Genomic DNA, 23,288 nt, shown 5'->3' with positions numbered 1-23,288 from the left:
ATAGGGGTGTTTTGGCTCTCTTTACTTGGTATGTGCTTTACAGTGAAACTATACAGGGGTGCTTCATATTAGTGGTATGGTTGGTATTAGTTTGTGGGGCAGATTTCAGCGGGGAGTACGTTCATTCAACTGTGATCATATCTGTTCTGGTGAATTTGGGTTGAGGTGCTGTATGTTTTCTCTTTTGCTAGGTAGTCCTGAAACCATAGCTTCAGAAGCTTCGATATCCCCCGGGTACTCTAGACTCGTGTCGATAGACTTTGTAAGGTCAGGGACCTAGTTCAGGGGTAACTAGTGTTTGCTTCACTGCTACCAGTGGCAAGGCGAAGAAGGGTTAGACAGCACTTACTGGTTCCACTGTTCCGGCATTTACCAGTTAGATCACCTCTGTTTAGAGCACAACCATCTGCCCGTATTATGGCTCATCCTCAAATAAATCTAGAAGATTTACTGATCCATCTTTAGCAATCAGTAGATTCGTTACAGCAAGATATGGCTCAACAAGCTGAGATATCGCATAAAATGATATTCAACTTTAAGGACCTCCATGAAATTAGGGTTTAAATTAAGGATGCCGTCAAACAATGGCTCATTGTGGAAGGTAATGAGCCTATGAGGAAAAATGTTGTTTACAGTTCCAATGCTACTACCAGTGGTAGCACAGCTGCGAAATCCTCAGAAGTAAATATTGTCACCACTCCCCTAAAAAAACCCTCTTCCTGATAATAGCCAAAGACCAACCACTTCAACTTGGCCCCAAGCCCGAAATTTCCACCCTCTTTATATGAATCTTTCTCAAGCCTTGAAAACACTGCTAGAAAAAGGGCACCTAGAGCTCCTAGAACCCCGACCTCTCTCAAGTCCTCTTCCACTAAGACATGACCTCGCTAAATACTGTGCCAATCATCAATAATGCGGTCATGATACAAACCGTTGCATCTGCCTCCGTCAGAAGATTCAGAATCTTATTGACGAAGAGATCATAGCTCCATCGAAAAGACCTCAGGCCACCACTAACCCATTACCTCCACACCTTAATCTAATCCATACACTGCCGTCCACCTACAACTCTAGCATATACATCATCCCAACCCATTTACCCAAGCCTGAGGTGTTCATTCCAGAAAGTATGGGCTTCTGTATGATGGACACACTTGAATCCCAATCACCTCATACCCCCAAAATTGAGCACCATAATAGCCCAATTCCAGCCCAACCTACTCCAAAGCGCTCAGTCCAACCAATTCATCAAGACCAAGCTAGTTCAAATACACCGCAAGCACCAAGGGCTGAGCCCACTACTTCTGAGCTATTAAGTATGATTGAAGATCTTCAAAGAACTGTGGCAGATTTAGTCTTTGGGATTTTGGCACCATCATTGAACACATCACATGCCAAAAGTTTCACGTCAAAAAGCTCCCTAATCTTGGGACAAGTTGCATTTGAAAAAGGCCAACCCATAGATATCTCAAGTCTGGGTGATGACATGTCAACAACAACTAGGCCTCGCCTTGACATAGCCACCCAATCTCTTGGCAAAGCTGAAACAAGGGGCAAGAACAAAGCTGAGGCAATTATTGATCCTTATGCATATCTTCGGTGGGATATTGAGATTTTGAAGGCCAAGGGGCTGAACAAAGAGCAAGTGCTTGCAATTGTTGAAAAAACTGTGGATGACACTTTTGTTGTTCAGGTTATGGGCATTTTAAATCTGGGGCTAAACCATGAAAGGGGATGTCTGACCAGAAACACGCCTTCCAACTCCAATCCTACAGCTATAGGAGGTCTCCTTAAAACCCAATCAATACCTGCCAACCCCTCTGTTAATGCTTCTAGGACTAGTAGCTGCACCTGCAATCCTTTTTTCATGACCTTATCTAAAGCTCTCCAAATCCTCATAGGACAAGGCCATCTTAAACCCCTTGACCATCGGCCTCTCCCTGATTCCCTTCCAGCCAAGTATAATGTTGCCAAGTACTGTGCCTTTTATTAACAAACTGGCCATGACACTGACCGTTGTTTCCGCCTTCTCTCTGAAGTTCAAGATCTGATTGACAATAAGGTCATCACTCCACCAGGTCCTACAAAGTCTATTGGCGCTGGATAAATGAACTTGGGGGATAATGTGACTATGTGATCGGGGATGATCCACTTGCTAATGGCGCTCATTTTACACTAAATGTGGTGGATGGTAGGCACTGTTTTAGTACTTTGAAAATACAATTTATTTTACTTTCGGACTTGGGTATTGAGTCAGTTTTGTTGTGTTAGGGTTAGGTGATTTCGGGCATGTTAACTTGGATATCACTTACATGTTCGCTTTTGTTTGTCTTTTCACTCTTTCCTTTGCGTCTGTTTCTACCATTGAGCTAGTTGAGCCAAAAGTTCTGAATAAAACTGCAGTTATTTTCACCTACTTCTTTGTGCCTTTAAATCATTGCATTGACTAGAGTTTTTCAAAACTTTTCTAACACTGTGATAAAAACAAAGAGAGAGAAATTCCTCGGGATTTGCAAAATTTGATCGACTGAGAGGTGTGCTAAGCCCTTAATGAATGAGATCATATTTGTTAACGTGGGTACTGAGAAAGATCCTGACTTGGTCCATATTAGTTCTACATTGTCTTCAGAAGAGCATAAGCAACTAGTCTCTTTATTAAAAGATTTCAAAAAATGTTTTGCGTGGTCCTATGAAGACATGCCTGGAATTGATCTTGAGATTGTACAGCATATGATCACTCTTAGCCTCAAGACTCGACCCCTTTACTTCCAAACTTTGATTCAGAATGTTCAACGGTCAACCAAAGTATGAGGCTTGCATGGCCGGATTTGAAGCAGCTCTTGAACTAGGGGCAAAAAGGTCAGATATGCTTGAAGATTCAAAACTGGGTCATTTCTCAAGCCAATGAAGATCGGCAAGAAAGCCCAATCCCAGAATCTAAAAGAAAAACATTTATTGCTAAAGGACAATCGAGTTCTTATCCGTGACACTAGGGGCAAATTCAGACCCAATTGGATGGGCCCTTACATCATCAAAACTGTTTAGTCAGGAACAACAACCATTCTCGGGGATTTAGATGGCCTAGAGATCTCATAATCGATCAACATGGCTTTTTTTTTTTTTGTCTTTGAGAGGCTTGCTGGGCCGAAAACCCGGAAGGCTGACCCAGACAAAAGTTAGAGCAAGAAAAAGAGAAAATAAAAAAGAAGAAATGAAAACAAAGAAAAGGAAAATGAAAAAGAAAAGAAGCAAAAAGAAAAGAAAAAGAACAAAAAATGAAAAAAGAGAAAAAAGAAAAAAGAAAAATAGCTCCTAAGGTTGAAAACTTAAAAGGGTGGCCTTAGCAAAAGTTAGAGTGCAAAATGAGAGTGTTAATACCCAAGTATACCTTACTTGGGAACTACATAAGGCCTGATTCCCATCTTTGGGATACGTAGACAACTTCATCCTAAAGTTTGGCTCCAATCATTTTCAGCTTCCTGGTCTCATCTATGTTGATTGGCTTGTTCAACTCGACTATCCTATCCATGTCCAATTGGCTCATCTTCGTTCAAATTCGGTTGTCTTATTCTGTTAAAAGATTTAGCTGCAAGACAAATCAAATTCAGATCTGAGATTGTGCATCTCAAGAGTTAATTCCACATCGATTGAGCAGTGGCCATTTGCAAAAATAGTTTTGAGGATTTTTAGTGAAGTTGTCTGATTTCTTGAAAATTATTCAATTTTCCCAAAACCGGACCATTTCTTTGACTCAAAAAAGGGATAATTTCCAATGCTTATAGTATGACTTACATGATTTCAAAATAGAAAGTCGAACAAGCATGTTAATCTAACTCTCATGTTCGTCAAAATTATTCTAGCAGAAGCCAAAAACACAAAAAATATAGTGAAAAGTAATGAACTAGGGGCACAGTTGAGTAAGATTTTCTGTTTTTTCCCCATTGTAAATGTACTCGCCAGAAAGGGCACAACTGAAGCTAGCCGCAGGGGCCAAAGGCTTTTTTATCCTCCAAGCAGTAAGGTATTGAGCCAAGTGTGAAGCACGGACTAGAAATGGAGCTGGATATTCGACCCCCTCATCTGGACGGGTTTGATCACACCCAAAGTGGCATCTGAACCGAAATGAGAAAGTGGAAAACGTAATGTGTGAGACCAATCAATTGTATACCTGGCCAATGGGACATGCTATAACTCATCTCAATTAAGTTAAGCCAAGGGCATCGCCAAGTGATGTCAGTCGTAGATCTGCTGCACATCCAGTCACACCGCAACCCCTTTGTAGAAAACTCACCAGTTGTGAGCGAAAGAAGTAGAATCTAGTAGAGTTCTAGGGGCAAGGATCCACAACTTTCAGCTTATCCATCAACCATATTTGGGAAGGGATAAAAAATAAGAGAGATTAAAGAATGGAGAGACATGCGTTGAGACAACAAGTAAGGAAAGGGATTTTCAGAGAAAAAGAGATTAGTGCCAAAGTGATGTGAGAATCACAAATGAGAAAAGGTTGGAAACAATACCTGGAGAAGCAGTGGGCTTCCCGTGAATCAAGATGTCTCTCGCCAATGGAAAGCAAACATCCAAGTGTTGTATCTGTTGTTTTTGTTTGTTTGATTCTTGTTTTGAGTCATTTGTTTTGAGTTGTCTTGGTAGGCTCAATACTCGATTAAGAACTCATTCTTGGTTTCAATTTCAAAAATATATAATTTTGTGCTTAGAGTGTTGTGTCATTCCCAATATGATGTGTAAAATAGGATTCTTTCTTTCATAAATTGCAGGGTCCAACCCCGATCAAAAGAGAGAGCAATAGAACAAGAGCTCATCTGAAGTTACATAGGTTCCGAACTACAAAGAAAAATAAAAAGAGGAAAAATTGGAGCATCTGAGTCTGTTTCAACTTCAACATTTTTCGAGTTTGCATTTCGGATGCACTTTCTCATACCTTGTCATTTCTCTAAAGTATGAGTGTACCTTTATCTCAAGCTCAATCCTGATTCAAGCCAGAATGGCGGTCAAAAGTGCTATCCCTAAAACACCATTCCCCACCAGAGGCGTCTTGGCAATGTTTGCAATGAGTTCCTAGGAGACCAACTACGACAGTGAAAACTAGAGTTCGAATGCCGATGCCTAGAACACAAAGGTTTGGAATTTCTGAGACTAAAGTCTAGTTTAAATACCCAGGGGTGTATCCTCGGCTTGAAATCTATATGACATCCGTATAGGTTGAGGTAGCGTGTGTATGCCTCAATTCTGGATACTGAACCAACCTAGTTTGTCACCCTATTGGAGAATAAGAAAAGTTGTAAATATGATTACAGAGAAAAGCGGCATCCGTGATTTTTGCATGCAGATTTTACCCCTTGTCAACATTTGAGGACCTTGGAAGTTTGAAAAGTACAAGAGGGAGATCTCCGTCAGAATAGAGCGATTCATCGTCACTCACTCTATGAGGTGTTTTCCAAAGCGCTGCTTTGTTTGTTTATTGCATTTCCCCTACATCATCTATTACATCTTTTGTCACGCATACCACATCGTGCATCTATCACACGATCATACGTTCATCTATTGCACAATCTCATCATACTCTTTGCATCCATCGCATCATCTTGGGAATTCTTCTCACGATTTCAGTGTGGTTAGAGTGTTCATTTCCTTACACGATTACAGTGTGTTTGGAATTTATCTCAGGGTGTGCGGAAGAACGACCATGAGCGATTTTTCTCTTCCACTTCTCACGTTTTCAGCGTGATTAGAGTATTTTAAGGTGTGCGGAAGCACGACCCTGAGCGGTTTTTGTCTCCCTCTTCTCATGTTTTTAGCGTGATTAAGGTATCTCAAGGTGTGCAGCAGCACGAACATGAGTGGTTTTTCTCTTCATTTTCTCATATTTTTAGCATGATTAGAGTATCTCAGGGTGTGTGGAAGCACGACCCTGAGCGGTTTTTTCTCTTCCTGTTTTTACGTTTTCAGCATGATTAAAGTATCTCAAGGTGTGCGGAAGCACAACTCTGAGTGGTTTTTCTCTTGCTCTTCTCACAATTTCAGCGTGATTAGAATGCATCCTTCCTCTTTTTACGTAAAACATGTTTGGAATTAACTTTTGCTTCCTCCTCTCCGTGTGAAACACGGTTGGACCTATTTTGATTTAAGGTTAAAGCTTGTTGCATATGTAGTCATCTTATTATTGCTTATTGCATTATCTTGCATGATCATGGATTTTCAAAATAACCGGCTTCGCAAAATGTGTAAGTCCAGCTTTCAAATGTATTCTTTGTGCATATCATTTGCATTATGCCCATGAACTACACTGGTTTGATTGCTTACAACAGGATACATAGGCAATCCTTGAGTTCAGCCAACTGCATTTGCATTTTGTTTGTTTGCCTAAGTCTTATGGCCTTGTCAAAATGGGTCGTCTTCGGACTTCGACATTCACTCACGTCATTTCATGACTTTGAGCTTTGTCAAAGAGAGGCAACTATAAACACCCCATTTTTGATCGCCCTTAAGAGTTGGGCACCACAGGTTGATCATTCGATGATGAAAAGTGACGTTGTACAATAGCTCAATTTTTTCAGCAAAAAAAGCTTTTAAATCCCAACCTTACACCCTATTTTTGACCAAAACTATTTTAGACCAAAACTATTTTAGATCTTAAAACCCTCTTTTTCAAAATATGTTTCAAAATGTTTCTACGATGTTCTGAGGCTTGCATTTCATTTAAAATATTGCACTTTTTCGGTAAACTGAGTAAAGACAAAGTGGAAACAAAAACAAGGGAGATGAACTCTTTGAATTTTTTTTAAAAGCATCTAATTTATAGGTTTGGAGTTAAAGAAAATAGGAGGGGATGGAAGGAAACTAGTTTAGGAAAGGTTGGGCATCAAACTGTTAAGGAAAAAATGAGCAACTTTCATTAAATTAAGCATATCTCTTTGTACACTTAGAATTTAAATATTACGCTACCACCATTGAAAAGTAGACTTTTGGAGCTTCAATTTGGACACGAGAATCATTTAAAACCAAGTTCGGATGAGGAAGATATAGTTGTTTGAAGTTGGGTATCAAACCATTAAGAAAAAAAATGAGCAGCCTTCAAAAAATTAGGACTATCTCTTTGTACACTTGGAATTTATATGTGAGGCCACAATCATTAAAAATTAAACTTCTAGGGCTTTAATTTAGACTCAAGAATCACCTAAAACTGAGTCCAAATGAGGGAGATATACCCGTTTGAAGTTAGGCTTGAGAGCAGTTTTTTGTGGCCAGCTGCCCCCTACTTGGCCGGCCTGCCAGGTGTCCCAACAGGCAGATATTTTGTTGCCATCTGTCCCCTTCCCATGGGCATACCTTGCACCAGCTATTTCCATACTGTTATTTCTGACTTGAGAGGTTGTTTTTCCATAAATACAAGACCAACCCTCTTGATTTTAAGTTAGAAAAAATTCCTAAAGGACAAAAACTTGTAAAACACTCCCCCTCCCTATCTTGCAACCTACACACTCTCTCTCTCTACACTTCCAAAACCAAAAAATTGGCTCTTCTTGCTGAGGTTCTTGCGCTCAAATCTCAGCCCTTGAGAGTGAGAACTTGTTAGTTTGTGAACAAAGGAGTTACCTCTTTTCAAGAGGTATAATTTTGGGCATCTCTACACTACTTCTCCCCTATATTTTCTTGCGGCTTTTGTATTGTTTTTACACTACTTTTATGGGCTGAAACTTGTGCCATAAAGCTATCAAAGATGGAGGGGTTAACCATCATTCTTTGAACCTTGTTTCTTAAGCTTTTGCCCTTGTGCTTCCCACTTCTTTCTCAATTTTTTTTCCAAAGTTTTACCACCATTTTTTCAGAGTTTTTCAAAGGCTAAAAATGTGGTTTTGAGGTTCAAAAAGTGGTGGGGTTAGCCACCCCTTCTTATGCTTGCTTACTAGCTTTATTTCTCCATTATTTTAATTCACTTTTTCTAGCTTTTCCACGCTAACTCAAACATTGTTTTGGTGACTTTTAGAATTGTTTAATGTGTTTACTTCATTCATATTTTGTATAGTATGCTTATAGTGTTGTAGTCCTCATAGGTTTGGTGGTTTAGGCTTTAGACACCAACCTATTTGAGTTGATAGTCGTCATTTTCATAGCTTTCATGCATTTTCTCACACTTGTGCTAATCATCTCTGCAACCTCCCTCATTGCTTGATTTTCTCTTTGTTTGAGAGTTATTTCAAACTGTGGGGGTCGAATAATATTATTACGTAGGGAAGCCAAATAACTTAAAGAAAGAAATCAAGTTATGTACTATACGGCTCTATCCCGGAGGGACGGAGGCCGAATAGCCAGATCGGCCGAAGAATCAGCTGTAAACCGAACCTAGTACGAACATGTAGCCGAATGAGCGATTATTCGTTGGACGAAGGGTGGGCCTAATCGTCACCATCAAGGACGACTGTAAATAAGAAGAGCATCAACTAAGAAAAGGTATGTGAGAACAAGTAAGATTAACCTGAGATACAAGCAACCAAGAGAGTATACACTGACTTATCTGTCGGAGTGCTAATTCCAACACCCCCGACCGGAGTGTTCATTCCTTTTCAGGTGACTAGCTGAGGATCCAGAGCGTCCTACAGGATCTAGAGAGTATTTCCAAACCACTTCTCCACAATTGTCACCGTCTGTGGGAATACTCCAGCACATCTATAGCGGGCGAGACGGAAGATCCTCCGGTAGTCGCTGATGACCTTACGCTGCAAGATGATACCACTCCAAGAAACATGCTTGGGCCAGAGAACATTGCCGCACGAAGGACCTTGAACTTTGACTCAGTTGCCCAGACCTCACCCTCGACATCAGCACGCGTGACAATGCAAGCAATTATGGATCAGGCGAAGCAAAATGAACAGAGGTTGGAAAACATGATGGCTGAGAATGAGCGCCTTCGACAGGATTTGGCCATGGAGGTGGCAAAATCCCAATAGGCCCCGCGCCAAGATCTGGGACGACCTCTGGGAAAGGGTGGTCAACGACCTCAAATTCAGAGACATGATAGTGGCAGTGATTCTGACTCATTATCCCCAGAATCCAAAAAGAAGGGACAAGTCGAAGTCTCCAGTTCTTCCGGAGGAAGTCTGCGTGCACGGAATAAACGAAGAAGAAATGATTCAGACGATGAGGATCAACATGACCCCTTTGTGCGACAGATCGCAAGGGCAGTGCTACCCAAAAAAGTTCAAAGCTCCATCTTTCACCCTATACGATGGAAAATCAGACCCCACCGATCACATTCTTCATTATAAGCAAGCCATGACGCTTCATATAGACGACGAGGCCCTCATGTGTCAAATATTTTCGAGCAGTTTGGGACCATTGGCCGTCAGATGGTATTATAAATTGGAACCGGCGTCGATCAAGGGCTTCCATCAACTCCAAAAATCCTTCAGGGCAAGGTTCATCACCAATAAGGTGCAACCGAAGCAGGCCGATTCTCTCTGGGCAATGCAAATCCAACCAAGAGAAACCCTTCGTGCGTATTCAGCGTGATATTGGGAATGCTTTAATCTAGTAGATGATGCCTGCAATGACTCCATGGCTATCACTGCCTTTAAGATGGGATTGCATCCTAATAGTGCCCTCCGTAGCTCCTTGACCAGAAGGCCCCCCGAAACAATTTGGTTGTTAATGAAGAAAGTCGAGGAATACTGCAAAGTAGAAGATGATGCTCTGCGGGTCAAAGCCAAACAGAAGGCCAACAAGACAGCCCCATCCGAAATCATTCAGCCGATAAATTATGTACCATCATGGAGCCCTGAACCACAAAATCGGGCTAAACGAGACAAAAGACGAGCTTCGCGTCGATCAAATGGCCAATGTTCACACCGAGCAAATGAACAATTTCAAGTGGATAGCAGGTGCATAAGGTACGCAGACAAGAAATATATGGAGTTATCGGAGCCGATGAGCGCAGTTATGTCTAAAGTTCAACACCTTCCGTTCTTTAAATAGCCGCCCAAGATGGTGGGACCTCTCGACATGAGGAGACAGGATAGGCGGTGCAAATATCACAAAGACCACGGTCATGATAACGACAGTTGTTATGCATTGAAGGACCACCTTGAGGAGTTGGTACAAGATGGTCGACTTATGCAACACGTCCGAAAGAATAACTCAACCAAAACAGTAGCTTTACGGCAGGATTCACCTCCACTCGGCGTAATCCATATGATATATAGCTTGCCGACGGCATCCACGGTACATACAATTCAGTCGCATCCTAACCCCCAAAAGCAAATCACACCAGCGAAACGGCCCCATAAAGCTGCGAGTATTACTTTCGATGATTCTGATTTGGTCGGCGTAACGCTACCCTACATTGAACCCTTAGTCATCGAACTACAAGTAAATCGATTCACCGTTGTACGTGTTCTCATTGACCATGGAAGGACTTCGGAAGTTATGTACTACAAGACCTTCGTTAAACTCGGCTTCACTGAGTCGGACCTATCTCCAGCTCATTATTCGTTATTCGGCTTCAACGCTAATCCGGAATATCCTTTGGGCAAAATCACACTACTAGTTCGAGCGGACTCCCGATAAGTGGATGTAGAATTTCTGGTTGTCAAGCTTCCTTTACTGTATAATCTCATCATGGGACGAATTTGGCTGCATACCATGCTGGCCGTGCCAAGCGCCTATCATCAACTACTTCGCTTTCTGACTGAACGCAGCATAGAGTAAATTCGAGGTTCCCAGAAATCAGCGCAGGCATGTTATCTTCTTATTGCAAAGACACCAAGAGAGCTGGAAGTGAATTCAATTGAGGTGCCGGATCGGGAGAGCTTCGGCGACATTGGGCGACTCCCAAATAAAAAGACAACCGGAGCCCTGGATCGGGTTAAAATTGACGGGAACCCTGGAAAGTTCTTCATGGTCGGCGCTTCCCTGAATAAAGTTGATAGGCAGGAGCTAATCTCCTTCTTACTCGGCAACCTTGATGTATTTGCATGGTCACCATATGAGATGCCAGGGGTGGATCCATCTGTGTCTCAGCACCGCTTAAATGTTTATCCCAAATGTAAGCCGAATATTCAGAAAAGTCGACGGTCAGCCGTGGAACACACTGTTGCCGTTGTTAAAGAAGTTGACCGGTTGCTTGATGCTAGGGCAATCCACGAACTGACCTATCCTACATGGCTGTCGAATACTGTGGTTATGAAGAAGAAAAATGGAACTTGGTGTGTTTGTGTGGATTTTACAGACTTAAACAAAGCTTGTCCCAAGGATTTCTTTCCCCTCCCCAGAATAGACCAACTCATAGATGCAACGGCACATCATCAACGTATGAGCTTCCTAGATACCTACAGAGGCTACCATCAAATTGCCATGTATCTGGAGGACCAAGACAAAACTGCATTCCTCACCCTAAGAGGAACCTATTGCTATAAGGTTATGCCTTTCGGGCTGAAGAATGTGGGGGCAACTTACCAAAGACTAGTCACTGCCATGTTCAAGGAGCAACTCGGCCGTACTATGGAAGTGTACATCGACGATGTGGTGGTCAAGTCCAAAGAAGAGCAAACTCATCTAGCCAATTTGGAAGAGACATTCGGCATTCGTCGCAAATATAAAATGAAGCTGAATGCTTCCAAATGTGCATTTGGCATCAGATCTGGCAAATTCCTTGTCTACATTGTTAACCACCGCGGAATCTAAGCCAACCCGATGCAAATCACAACAATTCTAGAACTCAGCTCTCCTCGGTCGGTCAAAGAGGTTCAGATGCTGGTGGGAATGGCTGCCGCACTAAACAAGTTCATCAGTTGTTCTACAGATCGCTGTCGATAATTCTTTTATACCCTTTGGCAGGGTAAAGCTTTTGAATGGACTCCCGAGTGCAAAGCCCCTTTGGACGGTTTGAAGACTTACCTTCGATCAGTTCCACTCTTGACAACACCTTCGGCAGGAGATCCGCTCATTTTATATCTGGTAGTTTCCGACAGGGCCGTCAGCGCCATACTGTTAAAGGAAGAACTAGGGGAGTAGCGACCAGTTTATTATGTGAGCAAAGCAATGGTTGACACCGAAACACGTTACCTTCCGTTGGAAAAACTCATCATTGCTCTCGTCATGGCAGCAAGAAAACTAATGCATTACTTTCAGGAGCATACCATTGGGGCACTAACGAACTACCTCCTCCGGTCAGTACTCCGTAGTGCAAAAGCATCAGGGTGCATTTCAAAATGGGCTCTCAAACTCGGTCAGTACGATATTTAATTTCTGCCCAGAACCTCAATCAATGGGCAAGTGCTCACTAACTTTGTGGCTGAATTCGTTGGATATCTCAGAGACTTTAAGTCATATCAAATTCAACCTAAGCTGAATTGGAGAATTTACGTTGGGGACATTTGGTAGTTGTATGGTGACAGATCATCCAACCAATGTGGCAGTGGGGCGGGCGTAGTGATCATGGCTCTCGACGGGGCAATAATCGAGCAGGGTGTCAAACTGGGTTTCAAAGCATCTAACAATGAAGCCGAATACAAAGCATTGTTGACCAGCTTACGAAATGCACTTCTTCTTGGTGCTTGGCGTCTTCTTATCTTCTGTGACTCAAAATTAGTCATCAACCAATTGAAGGGGGAATACGCAGCCAAAAATGACCGTATGGCAACCTACATGAAAATGACGAATTCTTTGCTGGCAAAATTCGACCATCATGAATTGAATCAAATAACCTGGGATCAGAACACGCATGCAGACGCCTTGGCTTGCCTAGCCTCTGCTATCAACTCAGAAATTAAGCGGACAATTGAAGTAGGGTTTATCCCCGAGCCGAGCATTACCTCTTCAGAACCAAATCATGTCAACCTTATCGAACCAGGTCCGAGTTGGAGGGACCCTATCGGCGCATTCTTGTCTTCAAAACAGCTCCCGATGGATAAGAAAGAAACACACAAACTTCGTAACAAATCCCTCCGATACTATTTGGATCCGCAGGGGAAGCTCTACAAAAAATCTCTCTCTAGGCCGTACTTAGAGTGTGTTCACCCAGATAAAATCGAGGAACCTTTGTTTGAAATACATGAAGGCAGCTGTGGTACCCATTCGGGCGGACGTTCTCTGGCTCACCGCGCCATATCACAGGGGTACTATTGGCCGACCATGCGATTTGATGCCAAGTGTTATGTCAAGAAATGTGGTCAATGTCAGAAGTTCTCCCATTTGAATCACCTGCCAGCTGAGGAGTTAAATTCTATCACTAGCCCTTGGCCATTCGCTCAATGGGGCCTTGATATCGTTGGACCGTTACCACGGGCCCCAAGCAACAGGCGATTCCTAGTTGTTGCGACGGATTATTTCATGAAATGGGTTGAATCGGATGCACTAACACATATTCGAGATTCTGACGTAAAGCGTTTTGTATTGAAAAACATCATAACAAGATTCGGCGTACCACGAGCACTTCTTTCTGACAACGGTACCCAGTTTGATTGTGGTGTGTATCGGGAATTGTGCGACACATATGGTATCCGGCCTTACTTTTCCTCGCAGGCTTACCCCCAGAGCAATGGTCAAGCGGAGGCCACCAACAAGGTTATTTTGGATAGCATCAAGAAGAGGCTGGAGAAAGCTAAAGGTAGATGGGTCGAAGAGTTGCCCAGTGTGTTGTGGGCTCATCGCACTACTCCGAGGCGATCCACTGCGGAAACGTCGTTTGCTTTATGCTTCAGAACCCAGGCAATCATCCCCTTGGAGATCGGCCACCAACAAGGTTATTTTGGATAGCATCAAGAAGAGGCTGGAGAAAGCTAAAGGTAGATGGGTCGAAGAGTTGTCCAGTGTGTTGTGGGCTCATCGCACTACTCCGAGGCGATCCACTGGGGAAACGCCGTTTGCTTTATGCTTCAGAACCCAGGCAATCATCCCCTTGGAGATCAGCCTCCCAACCTTGAAATCAAAAGTTTTTGATATGGGCCGAAATGACATGATGTTGGCCTTGGACTTGACACTAATTGAACAACGTCGAGACTGTGCCCTTGCATCTATGGCACGGTACCAGCAACAACTCGCTAAGTCATATAATCAACGTGTTCAGCTATGCCGTTATACGCCAGGAGAATTAGTCCTCAACAAAGTACTTCTCGCTGCCAGGAATCCAGCTAACGAAAAATTGGGTCCTAACTGGAACGACCCCTATCAGATTGATTCAATCGTAGGAGGGGCATATCAGCTCAAAGACATGGATGGAAGAAGCTTGTCGCGCCCATGATATTCCACACACTTGCGCAAGTTTTATCATTAACTTGTATGGCACGATAGCCTGTTTTGATTCTATGTCGTGTATATCTTTCTTTTTTCAATATAATGTCCTATTTCCTAGTGAGTTCTAATTGTTTAAGAAAGCCTCCGAATTCAGATTGCCCTTCGTGAACGACACGATTGGCCAACACAAAAAGCCTCCGAATTCGGAGCGCCCTTCGTGAATGACACGATTGGCCAACGTAGAAAGCCTCTAAATTTGGAGCGCCCTTCGTAAATGACACGATTGGCCAACGCAAAAAGCCTCTGAATTCGGAGCGTCCTTCGTGAATGACACGATTGGCCAACGCAAAAGCCTCTGAATTCGGAGCGCCCTTCGTGAAAGACACGATTAGGCCGAATAAAGCCTCTAAATTCGGAGCGCCCTTCGTGAACGACACGATTGGCCAACACAAAAAGCCTCTGAATTTGGAGCGCCCTTCGTGAATGACACGATTGGCCAATGCCAAAAGCCTCCGAATTCGGAGCATCCTTTGTGAAGGACACGATTAGGCCGAATAAAGCCTCCAAATTCGGAGCGCCTTTCGTGAATGACACGATTGGCCAATACAAAAAGCCTCCGAATTCGGAGCGCCCTTCGTGAATGACACGATTGACCAACACAAAAAGCCTCCGAATTCGAAGCGCCCTTCGTGAATGACACGATTGACCAACACAAAAAGCCTCCGAATTCGGAGCGCCCTTCGTGAATAATGATTAGCCAACACAAAAAGCCTCCGAATTCTGAGCACCCTTTGTGAATGATAGAATTGGCCAACGCAAAAAGCCTCCGAATTCGGAGCACCCATCGTGAAAGACATGATTGGGCCAAATAAAGCCTCCGAATTCGGAGCACCCATTGTGAACGACACGATTGGCCAACACAAAAAGCCTCCGAATTCAGAGCACCCTTCGTGTGACGATTGGCCAAGGAAAAATGCCTTTGAATTCGGAGCGCCCTTCGAGGAAAACATGGTCGGCACGGTCGAACATCCACATTCGGAGCTCCTTTCATGAACGTTGTGATTGATAAACGCTAACGCAATTGACATAAAATGGTAGATGAACATGGATTAATTTATAAACATTAACCGAAATAACTTACAAACATTTCAAGCAATATGTTTTATTAAATTGATCGTAATTACATAGTCCGCGTCCAATTTGCGTTAAAAAGTTACAATGTGTTCATTTTTATTTGGAACCACCTTCGTCGTCACTCTTCTCCACGTCGAAGGCCGAGAAGGGAAAATTGTGAGCCTGATATAACGGCGACGCCGAATCAACGCCTGTAACGGAGAGCTTCTGCGGCTTGGAGAGCCTTGATCCACCCGTGCTTGAATCCACGATTCTCACATCGACACACCTCCTTGGCGAGTTTTTCTTTCATCTTCTGTATCCCTATTTTTCGGCCGTCATGGAAGCCTTGTTCATAGGCCTTGGTCTTTGTAGCCTCTATCGCAAACATGCTTGCCATTTGTCGATCAGCAATCGCAAGGCTTATAAGCCGTTGGGTCACCCTTTCTTCCACGATCGGGTTTGATTGGCCTGCCGACAACGTATTGGCAGTGTTGACTATTCTTAATTCACGTTCGGCTTTCTCCTCTGCTATTGAAGAATAGCCTTTTAGGCATCTAGCTCAAACCCACTACTGTTATCCCTCATGTGATCTGCCAAATTTAGACACCAATATGGACCCTAAACGAACGCAGCCCCCACTCTTTTTATTCATCGCGTGTGCAGCATTCCCAAAGTGTTCCCTTCAACGCTCTGCGCCACGAACTGACGTGGATCAGCGGTGTTGTTCATTAATTTGTTGGGTCAAGAGCAGATTCATTAATCTATTCGGCTTAAATATCAGAGCTCCGAGCCGAATTGTCATTATGCCCCAGCCAATCTCTGAACTGCCGTCGTTCGGTTGCCATGTTCATTAACATGCTGGGGCAAGGACAGATTCATTAATCTATTTGGCCTAAATATCAGAGCTATGCGCCAAAACGTCTACGCCCTAGCAAATCCCTGAACTTCCGATTTTTGGCGGTCCAGTTCATCAACTCGCTGGGGCAAGGGCATATTCATTAATCTATTCGGCCTAAATATCAGAGCTTCAAGTCGAATTGTCATTATGCCCCAGCCACTCCCTGAACTGCCGTCATTCGGCGGCCGCGTTCATTAACTTGCTGGGGCAAGGGCAAATTCATTAATCTATTCGACTTAAATATCATAGCTATGCGCCAAAACGTTTGTGCCGTAGCAAATCCTTGAACTGCCAGTTTTTGGCGGTCCTGTTCATCAACTTGTTGGTGCAAGGGCATATACACTAATCTACTCGGCTAAGTCGCAGTGCTATGCAGTTATTTTTGCGCTGGATTAATTCAGTAATTTATTTTCATTCATAAATTCATGTTTTTACATCTTACTTAGTCGTTAAACAAGCACATGCATCACAAGCATTAGGCAGAAAGGCAAAAGCAATTTTCATTCATAAATTGAGCACAAACAGAAGTCATTTTACAAATGAAAACTACCATGCGTTAGCTTCTTACAAAAATAAACAGTTAAAAACCTAAAAAATCTAACAAAACCTACATACACACAATACCAAAAGAAAAAGAAAAATACTTTGACTCTAGGTCAGTCTTCAGGGTCAGACTCTAGCGGCTCAACGTCTACCTGCTCGTACGGAATCGGCTGCTCTGATACCACATTAGCGGTAGCTAAGGCTTTGAGCCAGCCGTGTTTGAACCCCTTATTCTCGAACTTCAGCACTTCTTCTACATTGTTCTCCAAGGCCGCGTCCTTGCCAGCTTGGAATGACTTGGAAATCTCAGATTCGGTGTTTTCCATCGCCCTCTTTGACTCCTCCAAGTCGGCCTCTAGCTTGGCAATCGTCGCGTTGGCCAATTTGAGCGCTTCTTTGTCGGCATTCGCCTTTTCCTCGGCGGCCAATCTCTGTTGGTCAGTAGTCTTGGCCTTATTTGCTTCGACATCGACCCTCGTTCTCTCTGTCGCCGCTTTCATGGCCTCAGACTCGGCTCTGAGAGAGGCCTCTATTGCCTTCCTCTTCTCGTTTTCCATATCGGCTGTAAGAACGCCGATCTGTTCGATAGCGTCATGTTGGCGACGGCCAATTTCAGCTATCCTTCCCGCCGTCTACAAAACAAGGGATCAGTAAGCTAATATAAAATTTTTTTTTTTGGTTAGCCTTGCAAAATTATAAACAAGGATCACGTACCAATATCGTCGATTAAGCGGCAAATGCGATGGCCTGCAGATCGGCCTCTGTCCTAAAGGTTGCTCTATCAACCGGCAGAGAAATAGAGGAGGCCAAGCTCAAGGCCACAACTGGGTCTCTTATAGCCGATCCATCAGAAGTAACCGGCATGTTCTTTATCCTTGGATTTATTATAAATGGCACAACTAGGTCTGATTCTTCCATGCATGGTCGTTTATCCACTGGGTCTTCCGAATAATCAGCTTCGTGTTCTCGACCGAACGTTTTTCCCTCCTGTGCTCCGTCACTTGACCCTCATGTTGATCGACAACAGGTTCTGTTTCGGCCACATCAGTCTGAACCACCTCATCAACAGGAGCAGGTGGAGGAGTTTCTGCCCTAGCATCGGGTGGAGCAGGTGAAGGTTTATTTCGCTCGGCTTTGGCTCTTCTACGGGCAGCCATCCTCTCGGCATTCTTTCTGCCTGACCAGTTGAGTGAGCAACTCACCAGCTATGTTGTCAGGATACGAGCCAGGTAGGTCCCCTAAGTCGGTGAAAATAACTCCGAAGGACACGTCCGCTCGGCCAGAAGTGGATGGGAGATTGAAGCCAACTTCTTCAAAAGCCAAATTTAGTGTCGCGTTAACCTCCTCTAGTCCGTTGGATCTGTCCAAGGATGGTTGATTCGGCTACTTAGTGACTCATTCGGCTGCTTGGTCATCCGCTGGCTCTGAGTCTGAAGCCTCAAAACCAATTTGTCTAAGGTTCTTGAAGCTCGGAAAAACAAGCGCTGTAAGGTGCTGTTCACCCCTTGGAATCAGAATATTATTTGCGGCTGAAAAAATAGTGTAGACCGGCTCGTATCTCAGAAGAATGTGGGTCACCCTCCCTTGCTTCTGGAGACTCGGACAGCCAAAGAACTGGAGTACCGTTCTGATCTGTGCAAGTATAGCGTCGTCGGCCAAAACGAGAACCTTTTTCAAATCGTTTCCTGCACAAATAAAACAGTAAATACGTAGAATTTGAACCAGGTAAATATTTAATAAAAATTCGTGGGGGGTTAAATGGCCACCTGCTTTGCCTCTTCGCCTGGGCACTAGATCTCGACAATTTTCGCCCTCGCCGAATACTCAGTTGCCACGGACAACGATCATGACATCATCAACACGCTTGCCAGCGCTGGCAAGCATAGTCACCAAATGATGGTCGGTGTCCTTGGCCCTGAGGAAGTAGCGCCCCTGCCGGCCAGAGGATTTGGTCAAGGCATAAAATGCCGAATGGCAGGGTCTCCAAGGTTAAGTGTAAGGCGTTGGTTTAGTTCTACAATTCCCATTATTATTCGGTAAAAATTTACGTTCGGCTGAGAAGGGATTAAACCCCAATGACGAAGGATAGCCCTCAAAAGTGGATGAAGGGGGAAACAGACTCCACCATCAGTGATTGACAAGAGAGGAAAGACGATTGTACTCTCATCAGTCCTCTCTGTGTCAATCACGTTCTTTGCCAAGAGTGACAGATGGACGTCATCAGGGATAGAAAAATGGTGACAGAAACTGGAGACTCGATCCGCAGAAAGAAGGGCTCTCAAATGTTTCGCCATCATAGCAGGTAAAGTGGACACTTTACACAGTAAACAAACAAGGAAAATGGAGTCAAAATGGAAGAGAGAAAAAACTTACAAGAAATGAGGAGGACAATGAAGAATGGAAAAAAGTTGCAGGGGGCGTAAAGCGAGGGAGGTGAACTGACAGGCAATGAGAAACCTTGTGCATTCAAAAAAAAAAAAAAAAACATACAAACGAAAAGACAACATGGTTTCAAATCGTATTAAATGAATGAAGTGTACGAAGGGGCAGGAGATTGTAATAATGCCTAAAAAGAGTAGGCGTTCTGGCGCTTGCATTAGAATAAAGGAAACCGCCGTATTTTCTAACCCCCTAAGTCCAAGACCAAACATGTCGACCAACTGACATTAATAGGATGTTTGGGGGGCAATTGTAGGGGCCGAATAATATTATTACGTAGGGAAGTCGAATAACTTAAAGAAAGAAATCAAGTTAAGTACTATACGGCTCCATCTCGGAGGGACGGAGGCCAAATAACCAGATCGGGCGAAGAGTTAGCTGTAAATCGTGTCGAGTACGAACAGGTAGCCGAATGAGCGATTATTCGTTGGACGAAGGGTAGGCCCAACCATCAACATCAGGGACGACCATAAATAAAAAAAGCATCAGCTAAGAAAAGGTATGTGAGAACAAGTAAGATTAACTTGAGATACAAGCAACCAAAAGAGTATACACTGACTTATCCGTTGGAGTGCTAATTCCGGCACCCCCGACCGGGGTGTTCATTCCTTTTTAGGTGACTAGTTGAGGATCAAGAGCGTCCTACAGGATCCAGAGAGTATTTCCAAACCATTTCTCCACATAAACGAGTGTTGTTTAAGGCATGAGAAAGAGACCCTTTCATGCTTAATGGTTTAATCTCTTCGGAGGTTCATTACCAAGACATTACATCTCTCTCATACCAAGAACAACTCCTTGTTTGACAGTTCTCTTCATTAGTGGACATAATTATCACTTTTGGGACAAAATGATTAAAGAATGGCAAGGTAACGTAAAAATGGCTAATAAAATTGGACTAAAAGTGAAAACAAGATAATAAAATCAAGGCGGGTTCAATCGGATGTTAATTGAACCTATTGAGCCTAGGATCATTACATGCTCCTAGTGATGTTAATGGTTCAAGGAACAATGTCCACTCCTTTCCTTGAGGTGACTTCACGAAAGGAAATGGGTGTTGTTGGTCTTTCATTTCATATCATTGATCTTTTTGTCCAATTAGTTCATAGATCATCAAGCAACAACCTTGCGATCATTAATGATCTGTGGACATATTCTACCCCTCCCTTGATCTGTTTCATGATAAAGAAAGGCAAAGAGGATAAACTATAACAACCCTGACCTATGATTAGCTGATTAACCATGATTAATTATGCCTAATAAGTAATTAAGGTGAAATCCCAAGTTAATTACACGTGCATTGCATTATTTATGATTATATTTGTCTACAGTAGGAATACCTGTTTTTGTTTCTGATTTGTTCTGCGAATTGAAGGCCTTATCGGCATCCGATCACAAAATTGACTTGTAAATATGTTAGTTGGAATTTTTAGAACATTGTGGTAGGTTCAATTGAAATTCGATTCAGATCGAAATAATTAGAATAATTAATGCTTAATTAAGCCTAATTAATGAATTTCTTAATCCAAGCCTATGTAAGGCCAAAATAGCCTCTAGAAGTTATTTTTTTTTATCATGTTGTACTCACCAAACATGGGAGAGAGAGAGAGAGAGAGAGAGAGAGAGAGAGAGAAGAGGAGTATGAACTCAATTAAGAGGACTGCTAGAGAACATAGAGATTTTGGCTTGGGACTTCCAATAATTGATCATCTAGAGCATCATTGACAAGCCTAGGTAAGAATTCAACCTTTAGATTGTACAATTACGATGTGTAGGACATGAAATTTAGAGAATTAAGTTGGATGATACAATAATTGAGTTAGGAATGAGGAGAATTGAACCACATTATGCATGCATGCATATATCATGGCATTTTGAGTAGGTTTCTAAAGACTTTTCACATGCATGTGTCTATCTTGATTTGGTTTTCAGAATTCATCACATTTCTTACCATTTGACCTTAATTTATCATGTTTTGGAAAGCCTAAGTTCAAAGTAATTCATGCATGTCATGTTCATGGCATATTCAAAAATTTCAAGTTGGAGTTTTGATCAATTGGCATGCTTTTGGGCCTTGATTTAGTGAAATGATGTTCAAATCATGGTAGTTTACAAGTTTCTAAATATTTTCTGGAGTGTTTTGGCCCAAAAAGATGAGTTTTAACGTGTGTGATTCAAGTTTGGAGCTTGGGAGTGCAATCCGAAAATTACAGATCCTGCACTTTCGCTCAAGCGGCGAAAACTGTGCTTGAGCGGCCATTCTGTGATCTTGCACTTCCGCTTGAGCGACCATAATTTCGCTCGAGCGAGAAATGTAAGCTCCCAGAAGTTTACACATTTCGCAGACTGCGCGAGCGGTAGAAGTTGCGCTTAAGCGGGGACATCAGTATCGCGCTCGGGCGACCATCGAGCGCCCATCGAGTAGGGAATTCACACAACCAGTACTTTTCTAGGTTTGCAGATCGCTCGAGTGAAGGAAGTTGCGCTCGAGAAGCCCCTCAAATGTTTGCATGTCCACTCGAGCGAGAGAAGTTGTGCTTGAGTGTGACCCCTGTTTTCAGCAAATTTTGTTAAGAGTTCTAAAGTGTGTTTTGGCATCCACATTACATCGTAGGCATTCCTAGGCCATGATTAAGACTCAATAAGAGGTTAAGATTTAGAAACACACTAAGAACGGAATGAAAGAAGATAAGTACCAAATCGAGTGTGTATTTCATTATGTGTTTCTGTTATGTGTGTGTGTAGGTCATGCGCCACAAGTTATCTTATTTGTATGTTCTGCAAGTGGAGCCATTTGTGAGTAATAACTTTGTAAAGTGTGTTTATGTTTAAGTAATTTCTTATATGATGTGATATGACAAGAAATACTCTATTTTATGAAATGTTATATTCTATCCGATGAATGATTATCCAAGTTTCTGAAACGTATTCATGGCATCCTTAGCATAACGCCCTTGCCCGGGGGTAATAATGTCGTGGTCTTATGGCCCTTACCCGGGGGTAATAATACCGTGGTTTCAAGACCCGTTCCTTGGGATAGTAATACTGTGGCTCAAGTATGTTACAAGTTTCCCAATACCGGAGGTTCTTTATGGAACTGACAAGCACGATAACGCTAATGGATGTACTATGTATAATGAAGCATGAACTCTGATTTTTGTATGTAGTTTGAATAAGAATATGAATATAAATATGTCTTTGATATGAACTCTGATTTCTAAATCTGTTATGGACATCATTCATTTAAATCCTTTACTCTGTTATTATTCACTGAGCTTTCGCTCACTATTTATATTATGTATGTAGGTGCGCGTGACCAGGCCTAAGTTGCTGCTTGGAGTGTTTTGAGTCAGCCAACCACTGTGCCTCCCCGGGGAGGTTCTTTTTTGAGAAGTTAGGTTTTGTGAACCTGTTGGATGTTTTATTGTTTGTTTTTGCTTGTCTGTACGCTGGGTTAAGTCCCTCATGACATTACATGTATGGTGATCTAAGTTTTATGGAAGTTTGACGTTATATAAGTTTAAAACTTATCTGTTTCATGTATGTCTACACAGCTTAATGGACTAGGTATATTTGTTTATTTGCTTCCACAACCCCTAATTATAAGTTATTATGTTCAGAGGCCTTTGGTAATCTAAGGATTACTGGCCAGTTATGATGCTAAACCTGTAGGGGCAGGTTTGGGTTATGACAAAGTGGTATCAGAGCATGCGGTATCCCGCACACACTAGTCCATATGAGCTATAAGATGTCCTAGGAAGAGTTAGGGACATTCCATTTACATGTGTGAGTGTGTAATAATTTCCATACATGAGAAAACTGTATCTGAACATGAACGTATGAAATTGAAATGACTGAACTAGGATTGAATGTTTCGAACACTGTGAAAAGAACTATTTGCCTATGTTTATTGTTCTTCTATTTCCCTATAGCAATGGAAAATACAAGAAGTGATGATACAGCAAGGTCCTCTGAGGTTCGAATGAGTCGAATGGAACAAATGCTCGTAGTCTTAACTGAAGCAATGACCCAGTAGCAGAGGCAACGA

The sequence above is a fragment of the Camellia sinensis genome, chromosome 7 (genome assembly GCF_055761805.1).
Source record: "Camellia sinensis isolate YWXY chromosome 7, ASM5576180v1, whole genome shotgun sequence".
NCBI classification, from domain to species: domain Eukaryota; kingdom Viridiplantae; phylum Streptophyta; class Magnoliopsida; order Ericales; family Theaceae; genus Camellia; species Camellia sinensis.
The sequence above is the reverse complement of the archived record's forward strand: the minus strand, read 5'-3'. Positions refer to the sequence as shown.